The following is a 20025-nucleotide window of genomic DNA, read 5'->3' on the forward strand; positions in this document are numbered from 1 at the left end:
CTATTCATATTTGAATGCTTTAGGATCGCGTGATAGCGATATTACCGTATGACTTGAGTTTCCTGATTTGCATTTCCCCAAAGCACTCCACTAATTGTCAATGTTGCTTTGATTGTGACACTTCAGATTTACGTTATTTTTTATTATTATCCATTGTTCGATAAGTTTTGTATGTGATAGGGCATTTTCTATGACACTATCATGGGCAAGATACTATGCCAGTACGGAATATAAATTCTATAAATGGATTAGAAAAAATACACAACTCACAGGTTAGAACTATATAATCTGCCACACACAAATTATATTTCCGTATTCCAAATTACACCGATGAGCAACTTACTTACTCACTCAAACTTAGTAGCGCATACTGTATGTCGAACTGATCGCTGAGCTCCCGTGTTCCGAATCTGTAGTCAGTAACAGTCGAAAGACTTCGGGGCCTTACATTTTTTGTGCGGTCACAACCACGGTCCAATTCTAAGAACAGTATTACTGTGTATAGTATTGTAGGCACAACATGTCATATTGAGCCTCCGGGTGTATTTCAGATAAAATGCGCGATGACGCTACTTATGACTTCTCAGAGAAGGTTTGTTAGAATTTAATCAATAATGTCGCCGAATGTTGCTTTTGCGAACTGACACAGAAGTCGCACAATTATTTGCTAATGAATATGCCAATGCACGTTTACTAGGTATTCTGGCAATCGTGACACTCACTCACTCACTCACTCACTCTCTCTCTCTCTCTCTCTCTCTCTCTCTCTCTCACACACACACACACACACACACACACACACACACACGTGTTTGACAAATGGTAGCACCTCCTTGCATGCTGGTGGTGCACTGTGGTATGGCTACAATGAAAGACGCCGCTAAAAGCGTTGCGGAACTCTTCTGATCCATCACCATTCAACCGCCGCCCACTCATGGAGAGTGGTCCGAGATGGTTTTGCGGCTAATCTCACACACGGGAATTTTTTTCCGTTCGATCATATTCGCGGCTGAAACAGTCGCCAAAGGGTGCCACATTTGAAACTATTGTAATCGAGGCAAATGAAGCTGCCCGAAAATAAAAATCGGGTATCACACTCGCGACAAAAATCTGTGGTTTGTGTAGCGTAGTAAAGCCAGCCGAGTGGGCAAACCTTGCAAGATGAGCTGTCATTCTAAACTAAAACATGTAGATGCAGGAACGTACATGTTTTTCATCGGTGTAGAAGACGTTACTGCCTACTAAAATGATTAGATTCATCCAGTTGTCGTGAATTGCCCAATTGCAGGAAAGTATATGTTATTACACAAGAAACTTGAGGTTTTTGTGGTAAAATTCTTTGATTACTAGCGTATGTTTGTAGCAGCTTTTGATTTACTTTTGTCTAATATTAAAACTAACTCACATAAAAAGAAACTTAAGCAATGTGATTGTGTTGGTGCAGCATTAAAACAATGAGATAAGTAAAACACTGAGGTAAGTTTTTGTTATTAAATAGTGTGAGTAATTCATTAACATAAACAAGAACTAGGTTGTAATTAACGAGGTTATGTTAAAAGATCACTTCTAATATTCTTCAGACAACTATATACACTTTTCAGATACAACGATACACAGAGGAAACGAAGTAGTATGGTACACTTCGACACTGTATCGCAACTGGCGAAGCAAGCAGACCATCGTGGCAGCGACGCGAACGACAAGCGCCCATTTATAATAAATAAATAAATAAATAAATAAATAATGAGAGAGAGAGAGAGAGAGAGAGAGAGAGAGAGAGAGAGAGAGAGAGAGAGGCAAGCCCTGACCCATTTCAGAGCGACAATCGCGGGCGGCAACTTCACTGTTCACTGAGTGAGAAATTCCAGCACAGTGCGGCACTTTCCGTTTGAGTCGGTTGGTTCTGATCCTTAGCCGACAAGAATCGTTTAACTTCAATGAGAAAATCGCCTAGTGTGGCATTAGCTTAAGGGTGCACATTTCATTATTAGGAGCGTCTAACCTGGAGCAGGGACGTTACACAAGCACAAATAGGTTTGTCGTTGGGTGACTTGGAGCACCACTTCAGCTTCCGTAAACCAATAAATGTTCCTCAACTAGTAAGACAATTCAGTAGTAATAGGATGTTGCATCACCCCCCCCCCCCCCCCCCGAAGGTATCATCATCTGCAGACTTATATATGAATGTACATGGTCAGAAAGTCTGCTTCTGCATCATTTGACATAATGGTAGATGTACATGGTCAGACAGTATGCTTTTGTATCATTTTACATAACGGTAGATGTACCAGGGGCCTCATTTAAACTGCCACTTGATAATATCTCAACCAGCTGCCTGAACAATGTGCTGTTGGCAACTAGGATGCATTGATTCGTCCAATTTTTGAAGTATCCATAACCTAGCCATCAGTGTATGCCAACTTATCAGTCCAGGTGCTCTTTTATCGTGCTTTAAAGTGTGCCATGGAGGTAGTTCTGTCCTGCACCCTGTGACATAATATGTAGTGAGGAAGTGGTTCGGTTCGTACAGGGCTTGTTGTTTCTTGTTAGGCAACTGAATTGGCGAGTGATTTGCTGCACTACAATCCATGTAATCACTGTCGCAATCTAAGATAGTAGATGCCGACCACTTTCATCAACACGTTGCTGCCCACTGCAGTTGACTCTAGTGGTGAGCTTTTCTTTAAATCAAAATTCACGTGTTTCACTCCAGGGCGACAGCACATGTAAATTCCTGCTCTTTCACAACCACAAAGATGGAGTATCCCATACATCAGGATACCAGGATCTGACTGCAATCAAAATATGTATTGATGTCGTGCATCTTGCGAACGCCTCTTGTGCTGATGGCTAGTACAAGATCTGACTATATCACAGCGAACTATTTGATCTACAATGCCAAGATATATATCATCTTCGATTCAGTTACTCATGAGAGTGCTGAGTGTACACAGGGTGTCCCAAAGAACACAGATGAACTTAAGGGAGAGGTTCCTTATACAGAAACAAGTAAAAGATATCCAATAAACATGGACTCTGAAATGCATAACTTAAGAGGTATAAGCACTTGTCAGATTAGGTTAGAGATTAGACATTCTTTTCGTTCCAACTGATCCATAGTGAGGGGATCCCTCGTGATGCAGAACATGCCAGAAGAAAGAGAGTACACAATAAATATTTACAATGGAAAAACAAATATACTATTGTACCTTCCACTGATCCCAAGTGGAATGGTTGCCATGTATGTCGAATGAGTCAAAAAAAATTTGAACATATTTTCACTTACATGGTAATAAACACTGAATAAAAGAATCATTTTACAACACTTCTTTACAATGATTGTATTACTCTGAATTTGCACGTAAGCCAGAATGCATTAAAACACACACACACACACACACACACACACACACACACACACACACACACACCAGTTGTTTCTACTAAGAGATTCATCAGGGAAGTGGGAGTTGGCCACCAATAAATCTTTAAGGAGCCTTTTAAACTGAAATTTATTGGTAGCTGAAAATGTGTGTTGTGGGGTAACAGACACCTTTTTGGGCCAAAGCAGGTGACTTTAAATAGCTGTAAAGATTATTCTTATTTCTAGTTTTGACACCAAGAACTGAGCTGTTGGTTTGAAAAAGAGATATATTTTTCATGACAAATGTCATTAGGCAATAAATTCACTGACGGAAAAAAGACGCAACACCAAGGAGGAGTTGTGCAAAATATGCGAAAGTTGGTAGCTGTGTTTCTGCATCTGAAAAATGATATCTATTCAAATTTCGCACCAGTGGCACAACAGTCGCGATAATACCGCAACTATCAGGATGAAAATCACGCTTCTTTAGAAGACGCTATAACATCATAAGCGTTACTTTCCTTTGAGACTGGACGTGGTGAGTTGATATCAGTCAAGAAAGCCTTCAAGGTGACAAAGACGTCATTATCAACAGCTCCTTGAGTTTGAATGAGGTCATAATGACAGGATTACGAGAACCTGGATGTTCCTTCTGCAATATTTCAGAACGACATAGTAGGAATGTATCATCTGTATGTAACATTACCGAGAGGGAAGCCCATTGTGTTCGGCGTATTGCTCTGGCACATCTTACAGCATCTGCAGCAGCAATTTGAGCAGTAGTTGGGCCCACAGTGGCACAACGAACTGTTACAGATCGATTACTTTAAGGACAGCTTCGAGCCAGATGCCCTGTAGCGTGCCTTCCACTTACCCCAAACCACCGCCATTTGCGACTTCAGTGGTGTCAAGCGAGAGTTCATTGAATGGCAGGATGGAGGGTTTTTTTTTTTCCCCTGATGAAAGCTGACTCTCGCTCGATGCCAGTGCTGGCCGTGCGTTGGTTCTCAGGCGCTGCAGTCATGGACTGTGCAGCTGGTCCTGGCGGAGGTTGGAGTCTTCCCTCGGGCATGTGTGTGTGTGTGTGTGTGTGTGTGTGATTGTCCTTAGAATAATTTAGGTTAAGTAGTGTGTAAGCTTAGGGGCTGATGACCTTAGCAGTTATGTCCCATAAGATTTCACATCTCATTTTTGTATGACAGCCGGAGCATTCTCGTGGTCATCCCATACACTCTGACGGCAAATTTACAGACGATCCGTTGATTCGACTTTTTGAGCTTCGATCCATTACAGGGGGCATTTTCCAACAGGACAACACTCGCCCACACACCGCTGTAGTAACCCAACATGTTCTACAGAGTGTCGATAAGTTACATGGCCTGCTCACTCACCAGATCGGTCTCCAATGGTGCACATATGGGACGTCGTCGAACGACAACTCTAGCGGTAACGGCCCCTGTATTGACTGACATAGTGCAACAGGCGTGCAACTCCACCCCGCAAACTAACATCTAGCACCTATAAAACACAATTCATGCACATTTGCATGTTTCCATTGAAAATTCTTCTGGTTGCACAGGTTTTTCATGTTGTAGCATTTCACATTTGCAATGGATTATCTCACGCTTACATTAACCTACGGTCATGCATTGTTAATCACTTAAATGTGATACCTAGACAAATGCATTCCCGAAATTTTATTACTCTATATTAACCCCCCCCCCATGAACCATGGACCTTGCCGTTGGTGGGGAGGTTTGCGTGCCTCAGCAATACAGATGGCCGTACCGTAGGTGCAACCACAACGGAGGGGTATCTGTTGAGAGGCCAGACAAACGTGTGGTTCCTGAAGAGGGGCAGCAGCCTTTTCAGTAGTTGCAGGGGCAACAGTCTGGATGATTGACTGATCTGGCCTTGCAACATTAACCAAAACGGCCTTGCTGTGCTGGTACTGCGAACAGCTGAAAGCAAGGGGAAACTACAGCCGTATTTTTCCCCGAGGACATGCAGCTTTACTTTATGATTAAATGATGATTGCGTCCTCTTGGGTAAAATATTCCGGAGGTAAAATAGTCCCCCATTCGGATCTCCGGGCGGGGACTACTCAAGAGGATGTCGTTATCAGGAGAAAGAAAACTGGCGTTCTACGGATCGAAGCATGGAATGTTAGATCCCTTAATCGGGCAGGTAGGTTAGAAAATTTAAAAAGGGAAATGGATAGGTCAAAGTTAGATATAGTGGGAATTAGTGAAGTTTGGTGGCAAGAGGAACAAGACTTCTGGTCAGGTGACTACAGGGTTATAAACACAAAATCAAATAGGGGTAATGCAGGAGTAGGTTTAATAATGAATAGGAAAATAGGAATGCGGGTAAGCTACTACAAACAGCATAGTGATCGCATTATTGTAGCCAAGATAGATACGAAGCCCACACCTACTACAGTAGTACAGGTTTATATGCCAACTAGCTCTGCAGATGACGAAGAAATTGAAGAAATGTACGATGAAATAAAAGAAATTATTCAGATAGTGAAGGGAGACGAAAATTTAATAGTAATGGGTGACTGGAATTCGAGTGTAGGAAAAGGGAGAGAAGGAAACATAGTAGGTGAATATGGATTGGGGCTAAGAAATGAAAGAGGAAACCGCCTAGTAGAATTTTGCACAGAGCACAACTTAATCATAGGTAAAACTTGGTTCAAGAATCATGAAAGAAGGTTGTATACATGGAAAACCCTGGAGATACTAAAAGGTATCAGATAGATTATATGGTAAGACAGAGATTTAGGAACCAGGTTTTAAGTTGTAAGACATTTCCAGGGGCAGATGTGGACTCTGACCACAATCTATTGATTATGACCTGTAGATTAAAACTGAAGAAACTGCAAAAATGTGGGAAATTAAGGAGATGGGACCTGGATAAACTGAAAGAACCAGAGGTTGTACAGGGTTTCAGGGAGAGCATAAGGGAACAATTGACAGGAATAGGAGAAAGAAATACAGTAGAAGAATGGGTAGCTCTGAGGGATGAAGTAGTGAAGGCAGCAGAGGATCAAGTAGGTAAAAAGACGAAGGCTGCTAGAAATCCTTGGGTAATAGAAGAAATATTGAATTTAATTGATGAAAGGAGAAAATATAAAAATGCAGTAAATGAAGCACGCAAAAAGGAATACAAATGTCTCAAAAATGAGATCGACAGGAAGTGCAAAATGGCTAAGCAGGGATGGCTAAAGGACAAATGTAAGGATGTAGAAGCTTATCTCACTAGGGGTAAGATAGATACTGCCTACAGGAAAATTAAAGAGACCTTTGGAGGGAAGTGAACCACGTGTATGAATATAAAGAGCTCAGATGGCAACCCAGTTCTAAGCAAAGAAGGGAAGGCAGAAAGGTGGAAGGAGTATATAGAAGGTTTATATAAGGGCGATGTACTTGAGGACAATATTATGGAAATGGAAGAGGATGTAGATGAAGACGAAATGGGAGATACGATACTGCGTGAAGAGTTTGACAGAGCACTGAAAGACCTGAGTCGGAACAAGGCCCCCGGAGTAGACAACATTCCATTAGAACTATTGACGGCCTTGGGAGAGCCAGTCATGACAAAACTCTACCAGCTGGTGAGCAAGATAATAATTCCAATCCCAAAGAAAGCAGGTGTTGACAGCTGTGAAAATTACCGAACTATCAGTTTAATAAGTCACAGCTGCAAAATACTAACGCGAATTCTTAACAGACGAATGGAAAAACTGGTAGATGCGGACCTCGGGGAGGATCAGTTTGGATTCCGTAGAAATGTTGGAACACGTGAGGCAATACTGACCTTACGACTTATCTTAGAAGAAAGATTAAGAAAAGGCAAACCTACGTTTCTAGCATTTGTAGACTTAGAGAAAGCTTTTGACAATGTTGACTGGAATACTCTCTTTCAAATTCTGAATGTGGCAGGGGTAAAATACAGGGAGCGAAAGGCTATTCACAATTTGTACAGAAACCAGATGGCAGTTATTAGAGTTGAGGGGCATGAAAGGGAAGCAGTGGTTGGGAAAGGAGTGAGACAGGGTTGTAGCCTCTCCCCGATGTTATTCAATCTGTATATTGAGCAAGCAGTAAAGGAAACAAAAGAAAAATTTGGAGTAGGTATTAAAATTCATGGAGAAGAAGTAAAAACTTTGAGGTTCGCCGATGACATCGTAATTCTGTCAGAGACGGCAAAGGACTTGGAAGAGCAGTTGAACGGAATGGACAGTGTCTTGAAAGGAGGATATAAGATGAACATCAACAAAATCAAAACGAGGATAATGGAATGTAGTCAAATTAAATCGGGTGAAGCTGAGGGAATTAGATTAGGAAATGAGACAATTAAAGTAGTAAAGGAGTTTTGCTATTTAGGAAGTAAAATAACTGATGATGGTCGACGTAGAGAGGATATAAAATCTAGACTGGCAATGGCAAGGAAAGCGTTTCTGAAGAAGAGAAATTTGTTAACATCGAATATAGATTTATGTATCAGGAAGTCGTTTCTGAAAGTATTTGTATGGAGTGTAGCCATGTATGGAAGTGAAACATGGACGATAACTAGTTTGGACAGGAAGAGAATAGAAGGTTTCGAAATGTGGTGCTACAGAAGAATACTGAAGATAAGGTGGATAGATCACATAACTAATGAGGAGGTATTGAACAGGATTGGGGAGAAGTTTGTGGCACAACTTGACTAGAAGAAGGGATGGGTTGGTAGGACATGTTTTGAGGCATCAAGGGATCACAAATTTAGCGTTGGAGGGCAGCGTGGAGGATAAAAATCGTAGAGGGAGACCGAGAGATGAGTACACTAAGCAGATTCAGAAGGATGTAGGTTGCAGTAGGTACTGGGAGATGAAGAAGCTTGCACAGGATAGAGTAGCATGGAGAGCAGCATCAAACCAGTCTCAGGACTGAGGACAACAACAATTGTGTTTTGGTCTTGCGATGTTTTTTCCGTCAGTGTATTTTGGGAAGCAGCAGTTTATATCTCCTGTTTCCTAAACAGGCCTCTGCAGGACGTTCTCGGTTTCACACACCTAATAATTCTTATTACCCGTTTCGTTTTAGTGCCTGAAGAACCTTAGCTTGACTTGGTGAGTACCCCCAAGGTAGAATCCCACACATTATGGATGAAAGAAGCATAGCACGTCAGCTTTTTACCTTTTATATTCTCTATGTCTGACAACATTTGCATTGCAAACAGAGATTTGTTTAGACACTTTAGCAGTTCTGTAGAGTGCTGCTCCCAGTTGGATTTATTATTAAGCTGTAATCCGAAGAATTTAACACCGGCCACTACTTCTGTCATCATATTTTAGGCATGTCCTCTTACAAGTTCTGAATTGCATGTAGTGTGTATTTTCAAAGTTTGGTGACAAAGAATTGGCTACGCACCATTTACTAATGTCCATGAAAATTCTAAGACTACACTTGATTTGCTATTTATTGCAATGTTTGTAACAACTGCAAACAAAATAAACTTGGCAACTGGCAATGTTACAGACGAAAGGGCCCTCAATCATTTGTTCTCAGATGGACAAGACGTTAACTGTATGTTACCCTTCTTAAACTTTTGAGAATGCTTTCAAAAGTGAAACTTTACAATATTTCTTTCTCTCTTCTCTGAAACAAAGGCTTAGCTCCAGTCTATTTCGACCACTCACTATATGTTCCACTGATAAATGACTGGTTACACAATTAGCTTAATATGTTACTAAACTTAGAAGCAGAATAACTTTACTAAAATTTTACCATATCCACTAGATTCTTTAAGATTTTGTGATGGACATTACTTCTGCTTGGGTAGCGAGGATGATACTCACGTTAGTGAAGTTGTGAGTGCTGTCTTTGTCTGGGATACTCCATGGCAACATCTACCGAACCTTTCAAACCCATCTTTTCAGTAACAGTTGTTAAATGTCTGTTAAAAAGTTTCTCAACACTGCAACCATCTGTTACCAATATATCGTTCACTCTTAATGCTATTTACCCCTCTTCATGCTGTTCTAGGCGCTTCAGTCCGGAACCGCGCGACTGCTACGTCGCAGGTTCGAATCCTGATGTCCTTAGGTTAGTTAGGTTTAAGTAGTTCTAAGTTCTAGGGGACTGGTGACCTCAGATGTTAAGTCCCATAGTGCTCAAAGCCATCTGAACCAGCCCTCTTCATGTCTGGCTCTACCAGTCTCCTCCTTCACTATATTCCAAATGGCTTTATTTCCATATCTGATGTGATCATCTTGTCCTTGTAGTGTATTTCCTTTGATGTCCGTATTGCTAGCTTAAATATTTTGCAGAATGTCTTGTAACGTGCAACAGCATAAACACATCAACATGAGGACAGTTTCTGACTAACAAATGAAGTTTCCTTTTTGTTTTATGTGATACACTTATTTCTTTAGTAATTCGTCTTAGATACTGTGTAACATCTCTTCTACTGCAAAGTCTTTGCTTTTCATATTTTGGGAGGTGGTCTAGTAAAGATCCATACTTTAACAGCTATGAGCACGTTTTCATCTTCACTAGAGTGAAACATCCCTTCTACTGAACAATGCTCATGGCTCTATAACGTATGCATTTTAGAGCCCTTGTTTATTGTTTATTAGTCTTTTTTTTTCTTCTAAGGAACCTGTTTCCAAATGTCGTCAGTGTGTTTTTGGGACACCCTGTATATCACAGACAATTTTTAAATTACGTATACTGACGTGAAAGATGTAGCAGTGCTCATGTGTAGTGACTACTCGTTACCATAAAACAGATAAACGCTTAACATACTTAAAGCTGGCAAAAGGAAATATGACACCAGTTTACACACTCGTGTATGAAAAGCCTGTACATATTGTGGATGCTTCATCTGAATTACAGGGTCTCTGTATATAACAAATATCCTATGCTGTATCTGTCTTTGAATATTCAACGGTACGCCTGAAACCTATAGGCTCAAACTTATAAAGAGGGTATAGGATCCTAACTTGAGTACTTTGAGGTAAGAAACAAACGGTTGGGAACGAATGTTTTTTGTTGACATAGGCAACATACATTTCATAACAATATCTTGAGCTCACAACAACTCTTCGAAGTGATAAACAACGGTCTAAATGTATGCATTACAACATAGTCCACAACACAACTGAACTCTTGGTTGAAAAGTATTTGGCCCAAGTGCTTTCATACGTTTAGTATTTGGTTACAACTGCTGCTACAACAGCGCTCTCTAGGAGGTATGCTTCAAAAATTGATATTTCGCAGGCCAGTAGACGGATTGTGTGGGAGGCGATTCATTAGTAAACACCCAATACCTTAATTCAAATTTTATTATGTAAACTATTCTTATTCGGGAAACGTGGCCGAGTCTCTGTAGCTTGAACGACCAAATACCTCGTAAATTTTTTTCACACTGTAAAAGTCTTGCAGTTTTGATGATACTTATTGTGGTTGTCTGCACATGTTTGGTTTTCTGGGCTCTAAACCTAGCTGCACCATACATTATATGCAAGTTCAATCTTTGATAATTAGTCATGAATTGTTAATAGAGGCAAACTCCATCATGGACCCATGACACGATTATGTACTATTTTTTAATGTAGCACCTCCAACGTCAATGTGGCAGGCACAAATTTGTAATGAAACAAAGGAGTGCCTCAAACACACCTCGTAACCACTGAAATTGCTTTTGCTGACCAAAGGCTCCACATATCGAAAGTTTTAGTTGCCGACTATCAACTACCTGTATGGGTTTGACGCTAAACACACATTTATGGACGCAATGATTTATTCGTAACATGGCAAATTAAAAATGTGCCCAGTGAACAAAGACCAAAACAGGTTTAGGGAATAAAATCGTGTAGTCGCAAATTTTTGCACAATGTTAGCAGGGAATGTCCTGAACACATTAAAAATCCTGACCAGTGAGGTATGACTGTTGGGATGGAAGGTGTTCAAAGGTCACTTTATGTTTTTCTCGAATAACTCGAAAACCACGGCTTTTGGCGAAAATATTTCGCAGAACAAAATTAAACTACACTAAATTTATACATTTTTTTTTATCTAGGACTAGTTTCGGCGTTGCAGGGGATGGAAAAATCGTAGATTAGTAAAAATTTTGTTTTAACAGTATAAAATTAATGGTTAAAAACAAATATTAAATGCTTGTATAGCTTTTAAGAGTAGTCGAGCCGTATTAATGTATAAGTTATGTTCTGGGGGATTAACAGGGTTAAGGAGGGGATATATGGGGTAGATGCACAACGTTCGCCCAGTTATGTTCATGCACTTCCCTCCTCAAACAGCCTGCAAACTGAAGATCGAGCAGCTGATTTTCCACTCTATCTATACCACTACATCACAAGAAGCAACACCAGGGTATCTTGCAAAGTTATGCCGACCCTCAACGTCACGCCTTACGAATCACTGGTGTAACAGTACACAGACATGCCTCCAGCATGTTTATTGCGTTGACTCTACATGAAATGCTGTTATGATTTACTAGTAGCACTAACACAAGAATCTCATATGGGCAGAATCTATGTGTAAAAAAAAAACTGCACGCTGTTCTACATTGCCACAGGGAAAATTTATTCTTACTCATCCTGTGAGGTAGCTGTGTTATTCTTCTGGGAAAGGTAACTTCTTCACTTACTACTGCTCAATTTTCGGTTTAACTAAAATATATCATCCAAGTGGGTGTGAATGTGTCTTTTGTGAGTAAACAAAATAACTTCAGTGAGCTCATGTTTATATAGTGGAGTTATTTTCAGCTTATTGAGTGAGTGTTTATTTGCAGTTGTTAAGTGAACTATCATATAAAACAGTTCAACAACTGGAAGTGAAGTGTCCATGCCACGTTAACTTAGTATCAATGAGTGCTCAGTAATGTCTATGTCACTGTCTCCAATATTACAGTTTGGAAACTTTTCACAGCATGATAGATATATAGTGCATCATCCCAGTCTCAGCTTTATCAACATCTGAAGAGAGACAGAGGCTTAAATTGGATGCCTCTACAAAGTAAGTAGGTTACCTATGTGTTATACAACTTCAGAGACTTCAACACAAGTCAATCCCATTCCATCAGACACATTCTCACCCACTTGGATGATATATTGTGGATGTGTGGCAAGGGTCTCCACTCAGTGCAGCCCACTCTACAAGTACCAGCAGTTCCTGAATGGAGAGTATGTATGCAGCCTACCAGTAACAATGGTGAAAGAAGTGCGTAAACTTTCCGATCATTCATTAATTCACCACCAAGTTACAACAGAATTATCTGTCTTTACAACATGCTGTCAACGACAGAGAGCAGCAATGTGTCATTGACCAGCCCAGTCCCTTTCCCAACAACACAATGAAGGTCACTGACATCATCACACAAAATAAACACTTCTCAGAAATTGTTCAAAGGAACTTATTTTACATCAAATCTCACTTAACAGCTGCAAAAAGTACACAGGGGATACACTGAAAATGACTCCACTTCATGAAAACCAGCCCAGTAAAGCTATTTTGTCTTCTCATCTAAGAGAACTGGACGGGAAATGCTGGGGCTCTGTACTGAAAATCGAGCAGCACACGTGGTGGGGGAAGTTGCCTTTCCCAGAAGAGCACCACAGCTGTCATACAGGATGGCTAAAAATCAATTTTCCCTCTAGCAAAGCAGAACAGTGAGCAGAGATTTAAGCCAAGGTCACACATGCAAAAAGTTTCCCCAAGTGAAATTCCCTAATATTTCCCTGATTTCCAGACATGTTTTAGCATTTTTCCCTCACAAATTTTGAGATCTCACAAATATGTAAGGACTCCTGTATTTCCCTCCATGTGAGCAACGATCTTAAGTACTAACATCAACAACTTTTGTAAAGAACTGTTTTTAGATGGAGAAAGCAAGCCAAATGGTTTGTGTATTTCGTTTAGACCACTGTTATTTTATTTCAATACAACGAAACACACCCGGTTACGAAAACACACATTTCCTTGGAGTCGCAAGACAGATTTAAAATACCTTCACTGTTTTCATAAGTAACACGAAAAAGTCTCTTCAAAGAAGTGTATAAGGCACGGAAGAATTGTGTAAACCGACACTATAGGTGACTGCCAACAAAATGTTTGTTCTACCATGTTTGCTTTTGTTGGATATTACCCACTGTGTTATGTGCAATATTTTGCAGGTATTGTGCGATTTTACTTTGGAGAAATATATATGAGTACATAGCATACAAAACCGCCCGTGATTGCCACAATCCTTTTCTTATCGTCCATACATATATGTACATTACTTTCGAAGTGCCAAAATGTACTACAATAAATAAAATGTGTCTAAAATGCCGCACTGTACAATGTACTTGTGGTGTGAGAGTCTTAATTCCTGCGACCCATCGCCCGAGGCCTCTGGCGTGCCGAGGAGCCACGGTTAAACTAAGAAAATCCGCCGTATTACGCCACACATGGACTGACCGGGCCTGGAGACAGATCGGCGAGACTAGATCCGACGCGCAGGTCCTGCACATTAGGCTAGTTTCACACTAGGCGATTTTCTCCTCTGAAGGTCAATGATTTTTGTCGCGCCAGAATTGGAACTCCACGTTGTAAACGGAAGGTGCCACACTAGGCTGTAATTGTCGCTCCATTAAGTTTCCGCGCGCGACTGTCGCTGTCGAATGGGACTTAGTTTATTTTTGGCGGGGCAATAACCGTCGGCATCCCTGCCACACGAGACTGTTGTTATCGCCAGTCGCGCACCAGCCACAAGGATACTGCACTCATTTCTGTTTCGTCTGTGTGTGGCAATGTCCAAAAACTCTGTAGACGTCGTTCCAAAGGATCATTTGGACAGTGAACTGACAATAATTGAGGTGGAGAAATATTCCTGTCTCTAAAACATAAAATCGCAAGATTATAATGATGATCTGCTGACGACAGAAGCATGGAAGAAGGTGTGTACAGATGTTGTTGGGGCTGAGAAGTGAAACTCGTTATCACTGGATGCACAAAATGTAATAGGTAAGAAGATAGAAGTGCGTACTTGTATATAGGAGCATGCAAAGTTTCATAACAATCGGCACAACTTCCGTCTAGACAACTACTACAAAAGTAATTTACTCTTTATTTTTCCTCTCCTTGACATACATACAAACCTGTTGCGCCAAAAGAATTTAATTGTGTTGAAACTTTGCATGATTAAATGTTTTCAATAGGCATTTTCAGACTATTTTCAGTATTTAAAATGTCAAAAATAAATACTCTGAATTTGTACAAATTTTTCTTACTAAAATCTTAATGTAATATTACCTAAGGTTAAAAAAATAAGTTATGAGGATATAGCTGGGAAAAAATCGAAAACTTGTGGTCTTATGGAGTAAGTTATTTCAAAAGTTAAAAGGAAAACTACAAAGAGTTGTTTGAAAGAACGGTATTCTTGTGACCATATTCGTAACATTATGTATTTAAGTCACAAACCAAATAAGTAACATGACAATGTGAACATGAAATGTATAAGCTATTAAGTACAGCTTATGACAAAAATGACATCCCCATCAGATGTCTAGTTATCTTTGCCGACAATGCATGCGATCACTTCCACAGAGCAAAAGTAGTTGAAAAACGTATCTCTAATGTCACAACCACGGTTGCTACCTCTTTGTGCAACGTTTTCTATAGATTCCAGAGAACAAGTTAAATCTTCAAACCAATAGCTATCATGCTTCCGCACAAAGTTAAGCACCACACAACAAGTTTTTATAATACCTTCAGCCATCTATGGCCCAGTGGAAAATTCTCAGCCTATAGTTAAACACACTCATCGAGAATGTGAGTGACTTTCTAGCAAAAGACCGCAAGCAAGTGTTTATTAATAGCAAAATAAATACGAGAGGCACATTTTCATTGTTCGTTTCATTAGTCAAATGTTTGGCGTCTGGAAAAGGTAACCTTCCATTATAAAGTGCTCTTCCGAAGTTACTGCCTTTTATAATATTTGAATCACCATCGTGTCCATATCATCCTATATTAATGTATCGGAAGCAATAGTCACAATTCGCAACTGCAATAGTCACAATTCTCAACTGGAATACGCACTACGGAATGAATCTGTTTATGATACAAAATTCACTTCTATTCCAGGGCTTCACCAACCACACGTGCTTACCGTCAATAGCACATATGCAATGAGGAAAATTTGTAAGTTTTCTCAAAATTCAGAGCTATTTCTTGTAAGTCCTTTTTCGTTAGCATTGGCAGTTCCACATTTCTCTGCATATATCTTCAATTATAGATGCAATAGTTGAGCGTCCTAGTAAAAACTCATAGCGCAGGGACTTCCTGGAGCATCAGGTTCCAAGATACATGTTATAAATGAGTATAAAACACAATATTAGGTAAATGGAACTTAATTAATTTCAGCGAGCAGGTGAAAGAATAATTATTTTTAACGTTCCTACAGGAAAAGTACAAAAACGGTGGAAAAAACATGCGAGAAATAAGGTGGAAGCCTGGAAGACTTACAAAAAAAATAAAAAGAGTGGCAGCGCAATGGCTAAAAAAAAAACGGATGTCTTTCCTGCAAAAAGCCACGGAATTGAAGCAGTAAGTAAAAACTTTCTTCTGCAGTTTTTTAACAAATGTATTTACAATGGATATGAATGGATATGGTAGCTAATTACCTACTCAATACAGACTTACTATATACTTATCACATCACACACATTTGCACAGTACAAAGTGACGTGGGTTTTCCAAAAATGTTTCTTTTAATTTTAGGACCTCGGAAAATATGAATGATGCGTCTATTCCTGAGGATGATGAAGCGGAAAAGCACCATGAAGACAGTGCACCGCCATCTAGCACTGCTGCTACAGAAAATAAAAGGAAACTTGTGCTGTACCACAAAAGGATCCTGTTGACTTGTTTTTGCCCTTTCTTTTGCCTTACATCATAGTAATGGCTACCGACGATAATCTAGACTTTCAAACAAAAACATTACAATTAACAAAATCTTACAGCCGAAAGACTTGAGAGCAGCACTGCTACTGACTACTCCATAAATACTACGTCGTCAAGTATGGCGACAAGCACACAAAGCCCTAAACTTGAGTGTCCAATAACTTAGTATGCACCCGATACAGGAATGCCGGATGAAGACTCGATCTTGTCATTTGAAGAATGTAAAAAGTGATTAGGCAGCACACATGAGCTTGTATGTAAACTCTTTCATTCTAACCTAGTTTATGTTAACGTTAAGTTTATGTTCATGTCCATAAATTACTTTATTTAATTAAAAAAACGTACCTCAATGTTACGGCAAGTTTTTCTTCTGCACCAACCCAGTAATGTAACTTGGTATCCGTCTTTTGTAAGTTAGTTTCTATATACGAGGGCAGTAAGTCGAAAGTTGCTACGAACATGCGGTAATAACCAATGACTTTCTCCCGATAACTCCTAAGTTTCTTGTGCAACAACACAAACTTTCCTTCACTTGGACGATTCATAATATTTGGATGAATCCATCGTTTTCGTTACGGTTACGCCTTTAGCAGTGTCGAACCACATATAATGCTACTGCTGCTAAATATTTCAGTTTTGAATGACAGGTCATCATGTATGGTGTTTCTCGTGGCTGGTTGCAACCCAACTGCAGGGACCACCGATTTTTATCGCTTGTGCGATACACAGTTACGTCGGCGCGATTATAATCGCGTGAAGTGTGGCACCCTAGGCAACTATTTCAGTCGCGATTATCATCGAGGGAAGAAAATCGCCTAGTGTGGCATTAGCCTTATAGTGGGAAACAACGGGCTTAAGACGGACAGGCCCGATCCGTTAAGACATAACCGCAGAAATGGCCTGCTGTCTTCGTCCGTTGCGGAAATCCACTCGTGTGGTGTTTCACAGACATCATGTTGATGAAATGAGACCGCTGTTATCAATCCGTACAACAGATAACTTGCACAAATACTCTGAGAATGAATACTAGTGAGGATAAGTAGCAAATCACCGTGAAGATGATTGCTGAGCCTCAGACAGGCACGTAGAAAAGACAATTACACTCTCACAAATTTTCAGCTGTAGCTTTTGAGTGATTGTGTGAATGTATGTACTTTCGATTTGTGACAGACAACTCGTGTTCACATGACCGCCGTCTCCGGTCGTTGCGTCAACAATCTCTAAGAATGAGATCCAAACAAATCACTCCTCACGACTCCCTGCCTCTCGTCGGCAGCTGCTAGGCTAGTGGCAAGAAGTGGTCGCAGCGCTGACGGGCAGTGATAGGAAGGAAAGGGGGGGGGGGGGGGGCAGAAGGGATGTGAGAGCACGGAAACGGCGCACATACTGGTCTACGCCCTGCCAGCGACGACGCATAGCATCTCAGTAAACAAACCATTTCATCTACTGAGACAAAAAAAAAAACGATATTTTTCCAGTGATTTTATTTCGAAACTTCCCTGACACGTTTGAAAGTTCCTGGTATTTCCAGAATGTGGCAACCTTTAACTAATGCCACGTCACAGCTTGTGCCTTTCTGCAGAAGCACCGTGAGCTATCGTTCACACGGGACGACACAGATTCTATGTAATTGTACGACTTTCAACACAGCATCAATTGAAATTATATGGGCTGGTATTGATGTTATAATGCACGTTATGGCATTGGAACTGCGACAAGAGTTAAATACAAGAAAGACAAAATCCAAATGTTGCATGCGAAAATAGATTTCACGCAGGGATAAATCAGGCTCCAAAAACACATTTACAGAAGAAATAACAACTCGAAAATGCTGAATGCTATGGCAAACTAACATCTGTCATGTATAAACAACATCTGCAGAGACGTCACTCTTCCGGAACTTTAGAATCTTCTTGTATTCGTTGATCTAGGTATTTACAATAACAGAAGGATTAGTTCAGCAGCTTCCACATCAAACTCCAGGGCTGTTTCCCGCATTAAATCCACAATTTCTACAGTACTTGGTCCCACAAATAATGAAGTTTATAACATAAGTTTCAAGAGCTGCTGAAGTGTACCTGCCGATAACTGTTTTGACTTTTCATCAAAAAACGAAACCACAGTGAAATCGAATGGAGTACATCAGCAATTACACCATAACTGCTCATATTTCGAAATACAGCCACCTGCGAGCAGTGGTGGAAGAAAAGTGGCGAAACGAAGTACAGCAAAGTTGAACTTTGTGGCATGACAAAATCTGTCTCTTAAGTTGTGCCAATGCAAATTGGGAGTTCACACATGCAATTTCATTGCAGTTTCAACATAGCACACTTTTGTTGCATGTGTGAACTCGGCTTTACACAGATTCTGTCCATACATGTTGCTTGTATTAGTGTTACTAGTAACTCATATCTGCATTGCATGTAGTGTTAACGCATTTTGTGGAAAATAAACATGCCCTAGGCATGTCTGCACATTGTCACCTGTGGTTTATAAGACATGCAATGGAGGTCGGTACGACTATGTGAGACACACTGTAGTTGCCTCTTGTGACATTAGTGGGGTACATAATGTCGGGAATCATGTGCTCGATCTTCAGTTTACAGACCTATGAAGGGGAAAAGTGCACGGACACAATCCGACGACCCTTTGGCTTCTACACCACACATTGGTCAGGATTTTTAGTATGTTGTTCACGATACTACCTCCTAGCATTATGAAAAGAAGTGCGAGTATACACATTTTCCAATAATTTTCCTTTGTTAACTGGACTGACACATGTAGATCCATCCATCACATACAGACAGAACCTGCTCCCATCACAGCAGAGCACCAATCCACTCTCATGACCCTAGATTGCATTAGAAAATTGCAGTGAAATGCAGAAAGCTCTGCAGCGGATAGGCACTTGGTGCAGGGAGTGGCAACTGACCCATAACATAGACAAATGTAATGTAATGCGAATACATAGAAAGAAGGATCCTTTATTGTATGATTATATGACAGTGGAACAAACACTGGTAGCAGTTACTTCTGTAAAATTTCTGGGAGTATGCATGTGGAACGATTTGAAGTGGAATGATCATATAAAATTAATTGTTGGTAAGGCGGGTGCCAGGTTGAGATTCACTGGGAGAGTCCATCAACAAAGGAGGTGGTTTACATAACACTTGTCCGACCTATACTTGAGTATTGCTCATCAGTGTGGGATCCGTACCATGTCGGTTTGACGGAGGAGATACAGATCCAAAGAAGAGCGGCGCGTTTCGTCACAGGGTTATTTGGTAAGCGTGATAGCGTTACGGAGATGTTTAGCAAACTCAAGTGGCAGACTCTGCAAAAGAGGCGCTCTGCATCGCGGTGTAGTTTGATGACCAGGTTTCGAAAGGGTACGGTTCTGGATTATGTATTGAATATATTGCTTGCCCCTACTTATACCTCCCGAGGAGATCACGAATGTAAAATTAGAGATTCCAGCGCGCACGGAGGCTTTCCGGCAGTCGTTCTTCCCGCGAACCATACGCGAGTGGAACAGGAAAGTGAGGTAATGACAGTGGCATGTAAAGTGCCCTCCGCCACACACCCTTGAGTGGGTTGCGGAGTATAAATGTAGATGTAGAGTGGCGTTGTTTTGTCAGTGGTAGCCCGGCCACAGGCACACGTCACCTGAATCTTGCTGCAAGCATCCTGTTCCCAATGGTCGCTGAT

At 40.6% G+C, this 20025-nt stretch overlaps 1 long non-coding RNA gene across 1 annotated transcript; it reads left to right on the top strand.

Annotated features, from left to right (window-relative positions):
• The first annotated feature begins 14130 nt into the window (after window positions 1-14130).
• On the top strand, window positions 14131-16549 carry LOC126323625 (uncharacterized). Its single transcript, XR_007559567.1, has 3 exons — window positions 14131-14379; window positions 15818-15960; window positions 16135-16549. It is a non-coding gene; the product is annotated as an uncharacterized LOC126323625 (long non-coding RNA).
• Window positions 16550-20025: the final 3476 nt, after the last annotated feature.

Source organism: Schistocerca gregaria, unplaced genomic scaffold (genome assembly GCF_023897955.1).
Source record: "Schistocerca gregaria isolate iqSchGreg1 unplaced genomic scaffold, iqSchGreg1.2 ptg000863l, whole genome shotgun sequence".
NCBI lineage: Eukaryota > Metazoa > Arthropoda > Insecta > Orthoptera > Acrididae > Schistocerca > Schistocerca gregaria.